Genomic DNA, 14,325 nt, shown 5'->3' on the forward strand with positions numbered 1-14,325 from the left:
GCGTGCGCCACCACCGCCCGGCTTCTACAGTCGGATCTTATGGAGGCATATTCTCAATTGAAGTTCCTCCTTTCGGAGAACTCTAGCTTGGTCAAATTGACATAAAACTAGCCAGTGCATATACCCCGACCCCTAAAGACCTAAACCCTCCCACTGGGTCCTATTTCTTGAAATTTTTACTATGTCCCACCAATGCCCTGGGCCAGGACAAAGCCCTAGGCCTTCATGGGGATATTTACCCAAACCTAGCAGACACCCACTATGAGCCAGTGGTCAGGCTGCCCCTAAGGGTTCTACACTGAGAAGGCCTTCTATTCAATGTGTAGACACATCGTGTCCACCCTGTGATTGGCTCTGAAGACTGGAGCTAAGAAACACTGTGGTCCCCTGTAATTGTGAGCTGTGTGGGTGGAGAAAATGAATTGCCTCTTCCCCCAGAGAGCGCCAGGGGCAGGAAGGAAGATGAAAGTTGAAGACCCTTCAAGTGCTCCAGAGTATCGGGAGGAACGGGAGCCTGAAGGGTTGGTGGAAAGGCATCCAAGACAGAACTAGACGTAGTCCCAGCTCAGGAAAGCCAGCATCTGGTCAGCCGCTTCCCAGGCCTAGAAGGAAGAATAGGGCTGTTAGATAATGTCTGCCAAGTCACACGGGTGTTCTTACTAAACCGATCTCCCTGTGCTTAGTCGTGGGAAAGCTAATATTCATTGGTTTATGGACAAAAGCAAGTACGTTCTGCTTACAGGGCAGCTGTCAAGCATCAATTCCAACACAGTTCGTATAAGCATGTATCATCAGGATTACGGCTTCTAGTTGTAGATACTGAGATTTAAATTACTCAGAGGAGCTGGGGAAATGGCTCAGTCTTTAGAACGGTCGTTAATCTCCCAGAGGACCTGCATTCAGTTCCTAGCACTCACATGGCAGCTCACCATCTGTAGCTCCATTTCCAAGGGACCCTCTTCTGGCCTCCTTGGGCGCCAAGCACACATGTGGTACACAGACATATGTGCAGTCCAAACACCAACACACATAAAATTTAAAATAATAATAATCTTTAAATTTAAAAAAAATTGCTTAGAAATTTCTCACAAAGATCCTACAACTGTGTGCTAGATTGCGTTTGTAAAGAAAACATAACTTTCCATCCTCATCGTTCCTGCAACTCCTCTGCCAAATGAAAAAGAAACCCACCCCCTCAGGAGGAGTTGTCTCCAGGGTGGTGGATGAAGGCCAGGATGACAGTTCTCAGCACAGGCTTACTGGAATGCACTGGAATTCTAAGGAAGCCACATTGTGCTCTGTGAGCTGGGTAGAACTCGTGATCCATGTACATCACTGGATGCTTCATTAGAAGGCCCAGGTCTCCTCCTGAAAAGGGATACAGGTTTCTCGGCTCCCATAAATACATAATTTTGCATCCTTCTAATCATTGACCTGATCCATCTTTGTATAAATCTGACGATGCCCTGTACATGTCACAAATACACAGCAACCTTGCAGAAGACACTTGAATGGTCTCACTTTGACCATCTTAGTCTACCAATAAAATTTTAGCTTTTTATTTTAGTGGTATATATTTTCCCATCAGCACAGAGGCAAAATTTCAAAGCTGCAACACAAAATAAAGTTATGTATGAAGAGAGGTTCATGAGATCACTTCTTCTTGAGATCTTCCCAGCAGCTGATGGTTGGTGGAGGAGGGGAAGACACCTTCTTCTTTTCTTCCTAAGTTTCATTTATTGTGTGTATGAGTGTTGACCTCATGCATGCCTGATGCTCACTGAGGCTAGGAGAAGACACTGGATCCCCTGGAGCTGGAGTTCAGGTATTATGAGCTTCCATGTGGATGCTGGGAACCAAACCTGGGCCCCCTGCAAGAGTAGCAAGTGCTCTTAACCACTGAGCCATCTCTCCAGAACCCCAAGAGACACCGTCTTCAGTGCCTATTGCCCATGTTCCTGTAATCAGCCCTAATGGAAAAAATAAAGAAATAAAAAGAGAGGAGAGACTAGATGGGAAGAGGAAGGGGATGAGTAAGAGTGGAAGGGTGTATAAAAATGACCAAAATATGTTCTATACAAGTATTTAAAATATCATAATGGAATAGGTGGTGGTTTAAATAAGAATAACCTCCATAGACATAGGCTCATATACTTGAATACTTAGTAACCAGAGTGGCACTATTTGAAAGGATTAGAAGGATTAGGAGGTATAGCCTTGTTGGAAGAAGTGTGTCATGTCACTGGGTGTGGGCTTTGAGGTTTCAAAAGCCCATGTCAATCCCAATCTCTCTCTCTCTCTCTCTCTCTCTCTCTCTCTCTCTCTCTCTCTCTCTCTCTCTCTCTCTCTCTCTCTGCCTACGATCAGTATGTAGAGCTCTCAGCTACTTCTCCAGCACCTACCTGCTTGCTGCCGTGCCCCCAGCTATGATAATAAACTAAACCTCTGAAACTGTAAGCAAGCCCCCAATTAAATACTTTCTCTCATAATAGTTGCCTTAGTCATGGTGTCTCTTCTCAGAAATAGAACAGTGACTAAGACAGAATCCATTATTGTATATAATTAGCATATAGTCTCAATAAGAAAAGAAAAACATCTAGAAAGTTTAGAACCCTGAACCATGTTGCCTTGAAACTGGGATTCTACAATACGGTGAGTATTTATCTTCAACAGTTATCTGACACTTCTGTTAGTCAGCCTTTGTTTAGGGATGCTACGCAATGGCCAAGGTGTGGCTCAGTGGGTAGAACATTTGCCCTTGCCAATCATGAATCATGCAGACACTGTTAGCCTTCCACCTAGAAACTGTTTCATTAAATAAACATGTAACAAAAGAGCGGGGGGGGGGGGGGGGGCACAGTGACAAATGCCTGTAATTCCAGCGCGTGGGCAGTAGAGGCAAGGCGATCAGGAGTTCAAAGTCATCCTTGGGCAGACCTGGAGACCAGGATTAGGCTACTTAAGAGCCTGTCTCAGGGAGAAAAAAAAAAAGAAATGCCTAAGAGCGAACATGGTTTTATTGAGAAGTAGAGTAACAGGTCCCTGCAGCAGGGAGGAGGAGGAGGAGGACCCAAAAAAATGGGCTGCCCAAGCAGCTTATATGAGTAGTATTAATGCAGACCAACAGTACATCTCAATAGCAGAGTGTGTGTTCAAGGCCCTATTCCAGGTGCCAGAGAACACTGGATAACATAATCTAAGAAACACAGCTCTGACTCCTAGAAATGCCTGTCCAAACAACATTTGTGATCTCACCGGTGAGGGATCTCATGGAGACCATTCTCCGTGAGAAAGTCTGAATAGCTTCATGGATTTCCAACTATTGCAACTAGCTATTTTCGAGGTTTGTGTTATTCTAAACATTTCACTGAAAAATACCAGCTGGTAAGATGGTTCTGTCAGTAAGATGCTCGCCTCAAGTTTGATCCCCAGAACCCGTGTAAATATCTGGGCGCTTGTCATCCGTAAATCGCAAGTCTCTGGGGCTTGCTGGACCACTAGCCTACTTGTGGGAGCTTCTGGCCAGTGAAAGACCCTGACTCGGGGTAAAAAGGAAGGTACAGGAGAACAAAGCCAGAGGTTGTCCTCTGCCCTTCACACACAAACATCTGTGCGTTCATACACCTGTACACATCTGTGTGTCTCACCCCAGAACCTGCCTCCTTGCCTCGGGTCAGGTTGCTATATTGTGGTTGATCAACCATCTGATGCTTTTGTGAATAGAGCGGTGATATGTGGACAATACACGGCTGTTTTTTACCGGACACTTTTTCACTGAACAGAGCTTCGCCACACTGGCTGCAAACGCCAATCAAGAATGTCCCTTGCTCTTGCCTTTCCGCGCTCATGGGGAAACTTAACAGCAAGGGGGCATCCATTGCCTGTCAGTGCCAATTGCTGAAGGCATGTCAGAAAGATTTTCCAGCCCAGGCCACATTTGAGTTGACTCTGAAAAGAGCCGGGAGTGCAGTAACCACGTGGCCACTGATGACATTAAAAACTGACAGATTCGAAGCTGACCGATCTTTTTCTTCAAAGCTTCTGGAACATCTCAGGAGACCCGGCTCAGAGTGAGGAAAGAAGGAATTTAATTTCGAAGTTCCCTCCCAGATCGGACTTGGAGTTTAAAACTGTGGTTCAATCCTGCCCTGACAGATCGCCTCCCACCCTGTGGGGGGAAACGGAAGCTGTGCCGTTGATGGGTGTGATTGACAGCCCAGCCTTCCCGGGCAATGGCGTAATAACGGCACATCAGCGGCAGGGGGCAGTATAGTCCCGCCGAAGACTCGGGCACTTGAAGCAGGCGTTCGTGGCATCTTGGTGCCAGGGTGGAATCCTTAATAGAGTTCCACGAAGGAAAGAGAGCGCTCTAAATACTCTTTCTAGAAGCTCCCTGAATCGCCCTTCCGCAATGGTGCACAGCTGCAATCTTTGCATCCTTGTTGACTTTGTTCAACGCAGCTGCCGGATCTTTCCCGGGCTCCTGTCCTTGGCAACCCAGCCCAGTTCGGGAAGCTGCCGGGGACCAAATCTCTCTGCCCGCACACAGAATCAGGCTGCCCCTGCGACCCGGTCGGCCGCGGCAGCGTTTCAGGTCATTCCGGTCCCCGCCAGCGCCAGCGTTTTGTTCCCGGTTCGCAGCTGCTAGGTGTCTGCCCTCCCTTAACCCGCAAGGATGAAAGATCAAAGGTGTGCCTCCATCTGCCTCCTGTCCCTGCACTTTCAAATGTTACACAGTCAAAGGGGACAGATACGGGATTGTGCACCCCAGGGGAGTGGTGGGGCACCTGTCAGAGGTGGCAGTGGGCACTGTCTCGGGACAGGTGTCTGTTAGAAAATGAGGCGCGCCCTCGGTAGTCCCGGACGCAGTGAGGTGTGTTCCTCTTAAAAGATCAAGGTTTATACATGGGTGGATGGATGGTAATCCTGTCTCCAGCTAGAGCCATACTAAACCTGCTTCATGAAATCAGGTCCACAGAACAGTTAGCCAGTGTGACTCAATGGTAGACAGCCTGCCTACGTGAACTGAGTGCCCAGGAAACATACGTAAATAAGTCTCGCTGTGTTAAAGCACACAAAAAGCTAGCCTGGTGTGCCAGCGCCTGCAGGAGATGGAGGCAGGCAGATCTCTTGGGAGTCCTGAGTTCCGAAACAGAAAAACCCTGTCTCGAAACCCCCCCCCCCCAAAAAAAAAAGACGAAGAAACAAAAGGAAGAGAAGAATTATGGGAGGGAGGGATGGAAGGAGGATGGGAAGACAGGCTGACTAGTTAGAATTTGGGATTGAGGAGAGTTGTAATGCTTCAGATCTGGAGCCCCTTAATAGCCATCATTGCCCACCAGTGTTTGATGTAACACCCTTGTGACTACTGAGGTAAATCCTTTTAAAATGTACTAACAGACCACTAGCTTCCACCAACCCAGAGGCTAAGAATGTCATCAAATAGCATTTATGTCCAACAACAGAGTCATATCTTGGCTTTCTTTGTTCTGTAACTACAAAACTTCATCGAACTGTTGCCACATTGGAAGGAAGTATTTTTGGAGGTATCCCTAGACCATGGTCACTCATATCTGGCTCCAGAATAAACACTTACTCCCTTTGAGGTGAGAGCTGTGTTTTTGTGTCAAAGCTCTGGATTCCATGCCCTACCCAGTGTGTGTGTGTGTGTGTGTGTGTGTGAGAGAGAGAGAGAGAGAGAGAGAGAGAGAGAGAGAGAGAGAGAGAGAGAGAGGAGAGGGAGAGAGAGAAGGAAGGGATGCCACTTACAGAGGAGTATGAGGAAGATACTTTTAAATTATAAAATGGAAGTTAGAAGGACACTGACAAGGACTTGCACTTATTCCACTAATGAAAACAATGATGGTTAAGTGATGAAAAATAAACTGTAAGGGAGCTACTTTCCGTGGGGCCACTATTTTCCTTGTCCAGAGGACCAATAAGTTGAGGTGCATTCCCAAGGCGGGGTGAGTAAAATTCTGGGTGCAGTTGCTGTGGGAGGTGGCACCTTCGCCTGGCCCTGAGGCAGCAGCTTCCTTCTTCTACTGTAGATACAGGGCGGTCAGCTTTTCTGACCCAGCAAGAAACGGTTTCTAGAAGTGCTTCAAACAGTCTAAACACCACTAACTCCTCAGGACTCCCAAGAAGGCCACTGACTTCCCAAGACTCTCAAGTAAAGTCTTCCCTCCATTTCCTCTTAAGTCATAAATGGGATAGAGCACAAATTGCACACACACACACACACACACACACACACACACACACACACACACACACATACACCGCCCCGGTCTTGCATCCCAAACCCACACATGGCCAAACCCACACATCCCCAGGGGCTCTCGTGGCTCTTTCTCTTGGGCCCATAGTGTCTCCAAGGGTACTCAGCTGCCCTCACAGACCACAGCCCGGCAATTAATAAGTCACGCAGTCTTGCCCAGTGCCTGGGGCTGGGTGTCCAGGTTTGCACAGCACATGAGCAAGAAGAATAGTGGTGCGTTCTTAAGGCTGTGGTGAGGACCGAGTCCTTATCAGCAGCATCAAAAATTTCATTCATCTGCTTAACAAATATTTATCCAGCACTTGCTGCGTCCAGCCACGGTGCGGAAGCCAGGAATTCCGCAGTGATCAAAGGGAGTCTCGCTCTCTGTTCTCATGAGGTTTGCAATCTAGAGGTGAGGGCCAGCGTAAATCAAATCATCAAAGATGATTGCCCTAAAGGGAAAGGACTTGGGGCTGCTAGGAGAATCCCACAAGGAAGCAACTAAGGGAGAAGTATGGGAGAAACTTCTGGAGAAAACCCTCACACACTAAGCAGGCAGTGACTGATGACAAAGAGGAAGAGGAAGCTCCAGCTAGCATTGGGGGAGGGGGATGAAAGGGTAGCATGGACGGGAGTGTGGGAAAACTAGGAGGTGAGTCAAGTGTCAGGTCCCCAAGATGAGATAGCATTGACTCTCCTTATCTGGTGCCGTGAACCTCATTACCTTGCGATGCGTAGTCACTCATCAACCGACTCTGCATTGTAACTAGGCTCTGAAATGTCCCCCCAGAACGTCATGTGTGAAGGCTTAGTCGCCCGCCTGTGGCTCTACTAGAAGGCGATGGAACTTTAGGAAGTGATTTGGGGTGCGCTCACTCGTGAAGAAGATCCTGGGACTCCACCCCCACACGCATCTTTTGTTCTCTCTGTCTCTGTCTCTCTGTGTCTCTGGCTCTCATTCCTCCCTCCCTCCCTCCCTCCCTCCCTCCTCCTTTTCAGATGCTCTAAGGTGAGCAGGCCTCCTCCACTGTGTCCCCACCATGATATAGCATGCTGCCACAGGCCCACAGCAATACAGCAGAGCAACTGGGAACTAAAACCATGAGCTATAGAAATTCTTCCACCTTTTAAGCTGGTTTTCTCGGGTACTCTGCCACAGCAACGGAAAACTGATCTAATATACAGTTTTGTGTGAGGGGTTTAGGCCCAATTCAGCAGCGATTCTTCTGTCCCGTTTGCATGTGGAAGCTGGGCGCTAAGGTGCTTCAGGCTGACTCACTGATGAGGGAGACTGGGAAGTCCCGAGATCTGCAATCAAAGGCAGATATGGTACTATAGTTCAAAGTCCAGAGACCTGGTTACCAGGTGAGCAACAAACGTGAATTCCAGTCCCGTGTCTACAGACAGGAGACCAGAGTCCCAGCAGAGCGAGGGAGAATTCCCCCACAGTCCACCTTCTAGTTCTATTCAGGTCTTTAGGCAGACAGGATGAGACTCAGCTACATTAGGGTGGGCAGTCTGGTTTACCCAGTCATTAATTCAAATCCCTCATCCAGAAGAGCCCTCACGTATACACCCAAAATAGCACTTGACCAAGTGTGTGACTATCCACAAGGCCCAGTCAGGTTGAGACAAAAGCTAGCCATCCCAGGTAGCCTAGACCAGGGAATCCATGGTGGCGTCATTCACGTGCCTGGCTCCCTGGTTTGGATGGCTGGGGCGTAGACTCAAAGCTGACTGACGTTCCAAGTGTCACCTCTAGCCTTGTGGTTTCTAGACCTCTCACATATTAGGACTCTCAGAGAGTGTGTTCATGACAGGAAGTCCTAAGGTCCAAGCCCAAATATTCAATGTCCACATCTACTCCATATTGGTCAGAGAAGTCACAGAGCCTACATACCTCAAGAGGAAAGACCAAGATGCCATTTCTCTATGGGAAGGCAGTCACAGTTCATCTTCCTCACAGGAAGTATTTACATCCTCTGTAAAGCAATGTGCACCTTCAAGGATGTCATTACTTCCATCCCAAGCTCAAGTCTGAGATATTTGCTATCCAAAGGAGGTGGAGGTACCAATGGCAGTCCCCTGACCCGTTGTCTAGTATGATTTATGTACAAAAGTTTGTGAACTAAAAGTCTATGAGCCGCACATATACAACAGATATTGTTGATGTAGGAAGAGGAAAATCCACTGAGCACTGTGGATCAGCATCTCATCCCTGCACAAACCAACTGAGAAGAGAACTCAGTTTGGCTCAGGGTTTCAGAGGTATCAGTCCGTGGTCCGCTGGCTCCATGACTATAGGTTTGTGTTAAGGCAGAGAGCATCATGCATTCACCTCGTGGCAGCTGGGAAAGCAGCCAGACAGAGGAAGGAAGAGGTTGGAGACAAGATAGACCCTTTGTCTTAGAATTTCTATTGCTGTGAAAAGACACCATGACCACAGCAACTCTTATAAAGGAAAACATTTCATTGGGGCTGGCTTATAGTTCAGAGGTTTAGTCCATTGTCCTCATGACAGGAAGCAAGGTGGCATGCAGGCAGTCATGGTGCTGGAGAGGTAGCTGAGAGTTCTACATCTTGATCTGTAAGAGGCAGGAAGAGGGCAACTCTGGGCCTGGCTTGAGCATCTGAGACCTCAAAGCCCACCCCCAATGACACGCTTCCTCCCACAGGGCCATATCTCCTAATAGTGCCCCTCCCTATGAGCCTGTGAGGGCCATTTTCATCCAAACCACCACACCTTTCAAAAATACACCCCAGCAATCCACTTCCTGCAACCAGGCTCCTCTTTCCACAGCATCTACCACCTCCCAACAGTCCTCTCAATTATGAGTCCACTGGTGGCTTAATTCATTTATTGATTAGCTCAGTTTCCCTGTGATCCAATCAATCACTCCCCAAATCCCACCCCTGAGCACTGCATTGGGGACCAAGCCGTCAACACATGTGCCCTTCTTTGGTGGATGTTCCTATCCAAATTAGAACAAGCACTTCAAAGTGGAAGAAGAGTCCCTATAGTAATCAGTGTCCCACAGCAGTTCTGAAAACCATTCTTCAACTGAGGAGCCCAGTCCTGCTTCCTGGGAGTGATTCTTCACAGCTCTCAGGCGCAGTTACCAGGAGTCTTGTCACATACTCTGAATTATCTGTTTTCCATAGGAAATAAAACTTGGAGCTGAATAATCTTCTCAGCCCATCTCATGGCTGTGCAATTGGAACACACACACACACACACACACCGTGTGCTCTGTCCATCCGGTGGTGTGGCTCCTGACTCTCTTGGGGTCTTTGCGGCCTTCTGCTGGGTCTTACTAGACATCTGTCTGCTAAACAAGACATGTCTGTAGTTCCCTTCAAAATGGAGCTGGAGATCTGGGAAGCAGAACCTTTGTGATTCCTACTGTCTTTTTTTTTTTTTTTTTTTTTTCCCAGTTTTAGGAACTCCAGAGGACACATGCTTAAATATTTCTGATTTCATTTAAAAAAAAAAATCATAATGGCCATCTCTTGAAATACAGGGCCAATAGTTCCTTTTTTGTATTTTTATTTTGCTCTTGCATTTTAGCTTTGCAAGTCCTTTGTGTTTCCTCTACGTGTTTCTTAAAATACAGCTCTTTGTTTTTAAGCTCTTCTTTCTTTGCCTGGAACTCATCGTGTGTGGCTCTAATGGTGAGGGAGAGGCATTTTAAGCCCTGAACTTGGAAATCTTATGGGCTGAGGGTAGCTCAGAGGGAGAGCCCTTCCCTAGCACATCTGAGGCCCTGGGCTTGGTCCCCACAATAACAAGTGAAACCATGCATTTGTTAGGTCTGTTTTCCTCTCTACTAGAGGAATAATGTGGCGGAAATCCTTCCCACCACATAAAAGGGTCGATGCCTCTCCTGTTCCCAGTGGTGGTTTCCTCCCCATCCTCTTGCCCTTCACCAACACGATCCCGCCAGCCTCTGCTCTCAGGCACTCACATGCATTGGAATCTTCATGAGGCCTCTCCATCAGAGCATGCTTGGTGCTTCTAACCCCCAAGAGACAGGAAGAGGGCACTATCGGCTTCATGAAGCTGGCCACAGGGTGGGCAGAGGGTCCTTCCTCTGTCTTCTGATATTCAGAGGACTCGGCATCGAGTAGCTTCAGGGGCCAGGAGAGGCTCCACATTTCTGTAGATGAGTGTGGGAAGAACACACAGCTGTCTCTTGTTCTGCCGGAGGTGGCATCCTGGAAGGATCTGCAGCTTGCATTAAGGTTCTTTGTCTTTATCTTTAAAGTAATGAGACACCACTGAAGGAGTCTAAAGGGGTGAGGGCCTTCTGAGGGGCCCTGCCAGCTGCAGCACAGCAACTAATTAGAATCGGGATATTAAAAAGTGAACAGTCCTCAGCCAGGCGTGGTGGCACACACCTGTGTGACCCTGGCCCTCGGGAGACCCCAGCCATTCTTTCAAGCCCTTCTTTATCTGCCTCTTATCATATGACCTCTACTACAGGTGGGAGCAGGGTGATGGTGCCAACGAGAACTACAGATTCTCTTGGATAGAAAACTACTTCGTTAATATTTCTTGGCATCTAATTAGGGCACACTCTTGCTACATGTAGCCAGCCAATCTGATTTATTCGAGATCTTGTTACTGTTACAACGGGAAGTACCTTATGTCTACTAAAACTTACATATATTCTCTCCATTCCTCAATTTCCCCCCAACAGCCCTCTCCCGACCCAGAGACCAGTCTTTGAGCAGAAATGGACAGACAGCAATCAGTGTAATGAACTCCGAGTGTCCCACTCAGTACGAGTCATAATTCAATAATGTACTGGAAATGCACTTGCTGGAGCTGAGACGCTCCATAATATGGAACCTTGGCAATGATCATTCAGTTCTTTCAGTGAGTGTTTACTAGGCAGGCACTGCAGTAGTCGCCAATAATCCTAGCACTCAGCAAACAGAGGCATGAGGATCACAAGGACATGAGCATCCTCAGCTACATGTTGAGTTCATGGCCAGACTGGGCTGCATGAGTTTGTCTCAGAAAAATTGGGTATTTACTGGGTGCTCATTTTATGTGAGGAAGTCTACTGGGCAAGACATTCCAGAAACAGAGAGCTCTCACTGTACTGGTGCCTGCTGAGGGAGATAAATGTGAGCTAGAGACCACAGAGGAACATTTCAGATAGAGAACTCAACTCAGAGCCTAACACACAGGGTGGTTTTATGGCTTCTCTGAAAAGAGTCCCCAGGAGGAAGAGGCCTTGGAGCAGAGTCTAAATGAAGAGAAAGAGGTACAGGAAGATTCCACAGCTCAGGTGTAGCAGCAGTTAGGCTGGCTCAGGCAGAAAGGGGTGAGCACTGATGAGCACAGAGAGGAGCGTTGAGTAAGTAGATGTAGGGAAAGGTAGGGGTGTCTTAGGGCTGGAGACTGGCTTAGTATTTCACCAGCAGTGAGATACCATTGCAGGATCCTAGAGAGCTCTAGTCATTCACACTTTAGCATGATCTAACCTGACCCTTTCTCCTAAGAATTCTTTTAGAACAGCTGAAATCAATCGTTTCGGATGGGGGTCGGGGTTGTAAATCAATGGTCAAGTGTAGACTTAGTATATGGAAACTCCTGGGTTTAATCTTCAGCACCAAAGGAGATAGGGGAGAATTAATGTAGGTAATGAGAGATGGGCCTGGCCACAGAGTCTGTAATCTTAACTGTCCTAGAAACTGAGGCTGGAGGATTATAAACTCCAGGCCTGCATGAGCTACAGAGTGGACCAAGGCCAGCCTGGTCATCCTATAAAACTCTATCTCAACGCCCAAAGGAACAAAGAGCTGGGGTCCTCGCACTGGGGTTTAATCATTGCCTCGCATGCATGACGTCTAGTTCAACCCCTAGGACTACAAGCAAACACAGCCAAAGAAAGGCGTATGAGAGAGAGCAGGCAGTGGCCAGCTGAGGAAGGAAGCACATCTGGCTGGCTATTGGCTTCCACCCTCAGGACAGTGATGGGGTGGGCGGCACTCAGGTCTCCACCTAGTTAGTTTGCCTTGCTGAGGAGATAACCAGTGCCGGGGGAAACCGTGGAGTTTCTCTTCTCTTCGTCTCTTTTTATTTTTGTTTTTAATGTTCAAAGCCTTCTGAAGCCTGTGAAGAAGTGAACCCGGTGGGGAGTGGTGGGCTCCCTTCTATGTGCCTGCATACATGTACGTGCTGTGGCTTACCCAGAATTCCAGGCAACGTCAATGTTGGCTGCTTACAACTCATGTCTAGCTTGTGTCTGCGAGTCAGAGACACTGTGTGTACTTTAAAACATCATCAACACCAGTCACTTCTTAAATATCCCAAGACTTTCAAATATGCACATTTTAAGAGAAAAGATGCTTTTCTGTGATTCTATAATCATGTATATGTTACTATTAGCCATATATTGTGCTTTAGTTGAGTTGAGATTTCCACCATAATATAATTTCTTCACAATATAAATACCTACCCTAAAATTGAGAAAAATCTAATTTGTTGTTTAAAAAATTAGAAACATCCATTTGAAGTTAATAACTCATTAATGATCCTGTGAAAATAATGTTCATAATGAAAGTTCTAAAATCATGCCACTGTTTGCTTTTTAACTTAAAGTTGTTTTTTCTCTCAGTGAGTGCATTTTGGGGCTCTCCTCAAGGCCACTTCCAGGCCTACGATTTGTTTAGGTGTTCTTCACACAGACTGTCTCTGCACACAATTAGTGCACATGGTTTTATTTGCTGACACCATAGTTACATACAAAAAGGAATATGACTGAGGGGTGGGCAAGATTGCTCAGTGGATAAGGATGCCTGCAGTGTAATCCTGGCATTCCAGGAACCCACCTCAAGGCAGGAGAGAACTAAATTCACAGAGCTGTCCTCTGACCTGCACACACACACACACACACACACACACACACACACACACACACACTGACACACACAGGCTCACACTCTTCACACATCATGTATACACGCAAGAGTAATAATTTTAAAATGTGTGAGGGACATGACTGGGAGAAAAGCTCATTTTTAACCTATGTGAAATTCCTACTGTTCCAGTATGGCAGGCCATTGATATGCGCTCAGGCCTGACTCTACCGCTTGGTTTAATTGTCTGACCACAAAAGGGGCAAACCATTGCTTCCAGGGCAATGGATGTAAAGGTATTTCTTGCATCTGGCAGTTCTGAGAGGCTCTGAGACTGCCTATGAAATCATAGTAAATGCTCAGTTGTTTTCAATCGGCTTATTTGGTTCAGTTAAAACCATGTCCGTAAATCTCAGCAAGCTTTCTTCTCTGAAGTTTTGAGGGTGGTATCCGAAGCTTGGCTCCTTGCAGCCTGCAGAAGCCAGCTCTCTAGTTCTTGCATTTCCAATTGTTACAATTTAAATTATATGAACTCATAATTCAATAAGTTTACATTAAAAACAAAAGTAAAGGCAGACAATACACCGTGTTTTAATGCTACCTATGGTCTCATGACTGGACCACTGGCCCGCACCCCTCAGCTTGACTGTGTGTTTTATTCAGTGCCCATCACTGCTGGGACAATGGTCACAGATTACTAAAATCCTGGAATGCCCAACAACAACTTGTTACTTCCTATTCCTGGAGCTATTTACAGCTGTGGGCTGTGGTTACTGCATACCTCTTCCCGACCCCACATCCAACGGGACTCCTCACGATACCAGGGTTCACAGTTATCAAAACTGAACAAGGTTTTAACCTAATGAAAACAATGTATATGAGGAATGGATTAAGGTCAAAAAAGATGTAATGACATTAAATGCATTGGAGAAAGGTCAGATTGGTGTGTAAATCAACATACGACTTGTTGGGGAAGGATACTAGTGGTTTGAATTGCTGGTGCTAATAGAAGACTTCATTCATTGAAAAGATCGGTTGCTGTACAGAAGTTGCCTTAGGATCACCGTGCCTTCGTTATCCTTTGTAGATCCAATGCTACACACTATTTACATAGCAATGAGCATATTTTACTTACAGGCACACCATGAAAGCAGTGTGCAAGTTGGCTGATACCAGCTGGGTTGGGTGGTACT

General features: G+C 46.8%; 1 protein-coding gene across 11 annotated transcripts in view; it reads left to right on the forward strand.

Moving 5' to 3' along the window:
- Positions 1 to 14,325, forward strand: part of Dlgap1 (DLG associated protein 1) — an 838,155-nt gene that overhangs the window by 715,055 nt on the left and 108,775 nt on the right. The window lies entirely within an intron of this gene.

This window comes from Peromyscus maniculatus, chromosome 13 (assembly GCF_049852395.1).
Source record: "Peromyscus maniculatus bairdii isolate BWxNUB_F1_BW_parent chromosome 13, HU_Pman_BW_mat_3.1, whole genome shotgun sequence".
In the NCBI taxonomy this organism is placed as follows: Eukaryota; Metazoa; Chordata; class Mammalia; order Rodentia; family Cricetidae; genus Peromyscus; species Peromyscus maniculatus.